This window comes from Patagioenas fasciata, chromosome 3 (genome assembly GCF_037038585.1).
Source record: "Patagioenas fasciata isolate bPatFas1 chromosome 3, bPatFas1.hap1, whole genome shotgun sequence".
NCBI classification, from domain to species: domain Eukaryota; kingdom Metazoa; phylum Chordata; class Aves; order Columbiformes; family Columbidae; genus Patagioenas; species Patagioenas fasciata.
In genome coordinates, this window is record NC_092522.1 from 49291736 (window position 1) to 49297773 (window position 6038).

Consider the following 6038-nt stretch of genomic DNA (forward strand, 5'->3'; position numbering starts at 1 on the left):
GAAGCAAAACGATGTGAAGTAGTCTGTAAAAGGAGGAAAGACCCAATAAATTAATATATTTTTAATAGGAGGGATGGTTAGTTGGGCCTGTTTGGAGGCCCACGCCGTGGCAGGGTGTGTGCCGTGGTGCTCCCTAGGGGCAGCGCCGTTCCCTGTGGCCGTGGGGACACACCACACCCCCCACAGCAGCCCCAGGCTGGCCACACCCCACACCTCCAGAGGCTGGGAGTTAATTGGGACTTAGGACGCAGTACAGTGAGCAAACCTCCGGCCAGGGTGCAATCCTGAGGGCCAGGGCGCAATCCTGAGGCTCTTGCCAAACCTGCCACAGCCCAGGCCCCTTGCCCTGCGGGGAGCTGGAAGGTGCAGAGGGGGAACCTAGTGAGTGCAGGGAAGGTACAGGTGAAAGGGAGGCAGGTGCAAGCACTGAGAAAGTCACATTTAGGAAAGTTGGCAGCGGCATGGGCTTCTGTCTTCCACAAGACCTTCAGCAGGCTGTCCTGCTCAGCCTGCACTGTCCCTGCATTATCTGAGTAGGTGCATGGAGTCTTGATGGGGTTGCATATTGTAGATAAAACTGCAAATGCTAGATTTATGTTCAGCTATTGCTTGATATTGAAATAGTTTTGTGGCCTGTCCTGCATCTGCAAGGAGAAACAACCAAGCACTGCAGGACAAAAGCCTTTGCATTGAGTGAAGTAAGCAGTACAAAAGCAACAGAATGTATTGAAATCTCAAGATACGTGTTCTTTTGCAGCACCACTTGAAGGCAACCAAAACATCTCCATAACAAAATTAAACCTGACTGAAGCATGCTGTTCCCACTACCAGGTGCACGGTGCCTCTGAGCCAGAGGAGCACAAGCAGCTCGAGCAGCAAGGCGTGAAGGGGGCAGCTCTATTGTCCCTGCACATAGATGTCACTGAGACTAATGTGGTGATTCCTTGATAAATTTTTGCAAGTAAGAAGCACCACGTGCTCATAATAAAACAACCCGCACAGACACAAACAGTGCTTCAGGAAGGCAGGTTCTCTGCACTCGTGTGTTTCCTGTGCTGGCTGCAGCATGAAGGCTGTTGGAGAATGCAGGATGGTTTCTCTCGAGAGATGTTGGAGATGTAACAAATAATTACAGATAAGTAATTAAAAAAAAAAAAAAAGGAAGAAAGCCAAGCACCCCTTGCCTCCTCTCTAGTGAGATCTGACTGGCAAAGGTGACGAGAAGTTTAGCTGCAGCAGAGCTTTACATTCCAGTTTGGTTTAGGTTTTGCTTCTAGGGTAAAAAAATAGTGTAAAAAACCACAACAAACCCCCAACTCACGGACAGTTATACACTCATCCTAAGTGGTCATGAAATGTTTGCACTAGTGGAGTGGACTTGCCAGGAGGGAAGAGAGTATCTAAAATTCTGACTATTCTTTTCGAGTTTGCTTACCACAAGCAGATTGCTCTGCTATCACCTTAAGCAAAAATGGCAAAAGGAACAACTGCAGCTACACTGCCCACCCATACAAGGAAAAAAAAAAATAAAAGCTATGCAAAGGTGCCTCATTTCAACTCCAGCAATGGGTTTAAGTTGCAACGCGTTAACCTAAAATACTGCAACATTGCATGTGTGCTCCCAACTCCAGACCTCGGGATGTCTGAGCTCATAGTTTGAGCTTGGCTGCTTGCTGGTGTTGAACTGCGTGCAGCTCTGGAAGGATCTGTGCTAGTTCTAAAGGGCAAGTTGTCATTACACAAGTTTTGCAGTGCTTTTCTGGATGCCAGACAAATGGCTGTCCTCCAGATGTGTCCGGTGCTGGTTTGCCTGGGGTTGTCTTACAGCGTGATCCCACTTCATCACTGCAGCAAGCACGCAGCCATTTCTGCCCTTATTTACACTGTCCCTTCCCGCTCCATGAACTATGAAGCATCACTAGCTCTTGCAAAGCCATGTCCAGGGCTGTCCTAAGGCGGACATCAGAGATAAACTGCTTCTGGCAGGTGTGGTTTGTTATCTAGCAGCCTTGTTCCTCTGACGAAACCTACCTCTCCTCTGTCCATCACTCGTAGGAACTTCCTGAGACTCCTGTGCAACTCAGCCTTCGGATGTTTCAGCGGGAGCATTGCTGTGCCACTGAACGGAACCACAGCACTCACCCCTTCTGTCTAGGCAGCCCGCTTCCCTAAGGGTAAAGTCTGATCCAGCGCTTTCCGCATTAGGGGCAGGGGGTTCAGAATATCCCCTGAATATCCAAAGAATCTCACAAGATCAAAGGCTTCTCTAAGACAGAAACAGGTAGTTCAGTGTGTTACAGCCTACCTCTGTTAAACAGTTTTAAGCTACAGGGGGAGAGTGGGGGGGAAGCAAACCCCAAAAAATCCAAAACAAAACACCAAAACCAAACAGGCTTGATTAAGGAAATACTTACAAGAAATTTATGAGCAAGGAAGACAGCTTGATTATTTCAACAAGCTGCCTGACCAGCTCTGCTATCCTCCTAAAGCTGCTGGAGTTGGTGGTATTACATGATATGTAACAGCGTGAACAGAAGCATCGCTACTGGATGCGGGGAAGAAGTGATAGCAAAAAAGTAGAAGTGGACACCGTCACAGTCCTATTCCCTGACACTCATAGCTCCTGCACCACCTCCCATTCCATCCTTCAGAGCTGGGGCAGTGATACTGGTACATCCCCTCCCTTCAATGGTGGGGTGAAGTGCTTCAGAGCTTCTTCCTCATGTTCCCAGGCAGCGTTGGAGGAGCACTGTCCATCTGCTAGCTTATATCCTCATACAGCACCGAATACCATCATGTCCTGTTCTTGGCTGATCCCCTGGCTCTATACGCTAAAATACCTTTGCTATCAAGCTTGTCACATAACAGAAGATCACAACTTCATTGAAGATCACAAACTTATGCAAGGACGATTTTATCCTAAATGGAACTGCAATGAATTAGACTAGGTAGGAAAGCAGGGCTACCTATAAAGCAAGTATTGCTCTGAAACTGACTAACCCTCAGCTTAATGCAGGTGATCCCTTCTCCTATTTGAAAAGAGGATGCATATTTTAGTTACAGAGTAACACCTATGATATCAAGTTATAGAAATAGTTTCCACAGCTGCCTTGTTCAAGAATTTCACCATCCCGAGAGAACATTTCTGCAGGATGACAGAGATGGTGGATAATGCCTTGTTTTAAATTGGTCACTTAGAATGTGCCACCTTCTCTGTGTAAGTGCTGCTCAGTGCTGCTGTATAGCAGTGTCTGGGAAACAGAAAGCAAGATGCATGCTTAAAATTGCTAAAAAAGACTACCAGTCTGGGGACAAATTTTACCCATATTTTGTACTTGAGATGCACTGAGTATGGTGAGCATTGTTGAGTTATTTCAGTCAGTTTGGGCTCCTATCCAGTACTTAAAAAAAATAAAGCGCATAACTAACATGCAGCATGACGGGATAGTCTTTGGCGAGGAACATCCAGGCAGTTAATTTAACTGTCACATTGGTGTCTTGTAATGGTACAGTTTTAGAGCCTGGCTCACCACGAGCAACTAGACACCGCTCCGAAGGAAGGCCATTTCAGGACTTTGTTGAAGAACATACTGAGCCTGGAGGACTCACAAACAGTTGCACAGTGGAAACGAGGTTAGCAAAATGGCCTGAAGTCCTTTTCATTTTTCTTGGCGAACCCAAAGGATCTGCTAATGGAAATATCATTTCTGTAAAATGTTTTTAGACTTAAGACGCTTGTAAGAGACAGCTTTTTCACAAAGGAACTAGAATGGGGAGGAACAGGTTGAACTTCGCCATTTGGGAAGTTAAGATGTTTAGATTGAACAGCATGGCTGCTCTGGAGTTGCCAGCATTACAAGTGGGAAGGGCATCTTTAGCATAGACCCGTGAATGGGTGTAGCAGTTTGTTTATTGGAGCAAATACCCTTTCCTTTCATCAGTATTCAGTGACTAAGCATGGACTTGTACCTCAGTTTTGTCTATATTTACTGTGGCCTGGACTACGTGGCACCTTTTGAAAGGGTGTTTTGTTGTTCATTGCCTTTATCAATTCAAGAGGTTAGGGAACAGAACAAAATTGTCAGATAATTGGTGTCAAGGAATACTTTTCCTGCTCATAAAATCAAAGTGTAGAACTTCTTGCTGCAGCAAACTGTGGAAGCTACAAGTATATAGCTGATTAATAAAAGGGATGAGACAAAATTAATGAAAACTAAATCCATCAGCAGCTATTGCAAATACAAAGCCCGCAGCTCTGGATGTCTACCAAAAAAAAAATAAAATATCCCAAACCAACAAACAGTAACTGGGAGAATATACGAGAGTGTGGACTATGGAAGGATCGCTGTCCATACACCCGCTTTCTCTGAGCATCTCCCGCCAGGCACTGCCAGATACCCCGCAGCGCCCAGGAGGTGTGTGAAGCGAGCAGAGTTTTGCAGGGGAAGGAGCACCTGGCTACATGACTGAGAACTGTGTTATGCCCGGGCTCACAAGTCCCTGCCATGACACTTGTTAATATTTGCGTGCTTAACTATGTCAACTTAAATGCTTTTGTGTTTATGATATATACTTAAAATAGAAAAGGGAAGGGGTCTGAAATACACAGTAAATAGAGATTATGGTCCAAATTTAGCTAGACTTAATGGTATTCCTTCCTCCCACTCACTTTCCTGCCAGTTCTGCCTTGAAATTCAGCCTGTCAATCAATTGTAGACATTTCTTATAGACTAGGTTATTTCCTGGCTTTCTGTCTGCAAACATTTACATTCCATGAACAACAAAAACTGTCCACACAATACATAAGTTTATAGGTTTGAAGCGTATCATCCGTGTTTTTCCAACACCTCAGAAATCTGTCTTTTGGCCTATGTACATACAGTATGATTTGCTTCCTATGTCCCTTTACTCTTGTCACTTTTCTATGCAAAATAATTCAGTAGAACTAAGATGTGAAAGGGAAACTTTGTTCTCTAACCACCTTACCTTTATTTCCACCCTCCCATCCCCTTGTGGTTGCTGTTTGTTCTACTTAGGACCAAAAGTCCAGCTGCTCTAAATCTAAATGCTACTCAGGACATACGGCAACAAACACCAAAGTTAGTTCCAGCAAACACTATGAGCCATATCCTTCCCTGGTGTTCACAGAGGCTGTCAGCCAAGCACTTCTATACCGTGCTACAATACAAGAGCAATCATTTCACAAGGAAATCTCTGGGCTAGAATCTACAGAATCAAACAAAACCACTCAAAACAACCAAAGAGCTTACTGCAGGTTGAAGAATACAATGCGCTTAGTCTAGTGAGCAGTATCAGCTCTACAGATCCGATGGAAAGGCTCTCTCTAGAGACCTGCATAGCACAAACCATCAGTGATACAACCATCCCCCATACTGTTTTTTTTTCCAAAGTGCCTGACCCTGGTCTGAGATTGTTGAGCTGCTTCACACTTTTGATACCCAGCATCAGATTAGCAGTGCCATTCAACTCCAAGCATACAGAGGGTTTCTGGTACTCGCAGAGCTGAGCTGCAGCACACGCTGTTACTAATCTCAGAAAGGTCAAACACTTTCAGGTAAAAGGTTTTGGTAATTTATCAACCTACGGAGACAATAAAAAATAGCAACTGTGAGCTGTCATCTAAACTTTTTTTGATTATTTGCATGGTCTCAAGAGAATTCTCTCATGAAAGTTCAGAAGGTCTGAGGGAAGCTGAAGGGAATTATCATTTACTATCCACAGCCTATCTAGAAGACATTAGGAACATGCCTTTGCTCAAAAGAGGCGTTTTAGAACATCAAACCACAAAGTAAAGGTCATGCAGTGCTACACAATGAGGCCTTCTGGTGCATGCTGTCAACTGTAGGGGGTACCTAGATCCTCTACATGCATTTCAGCTGATCTACAAAGCTGTGTCAACACCCTACTCCATGACCTGTCAAGTCAGCTCTGTGGAAAGGAAGGAGGGGGATCTCAGAACTGCATGCACCAAGCAAGCGAGAGCACCCGATTCAGCCTCCGCATGCCCAAGCGGGCTC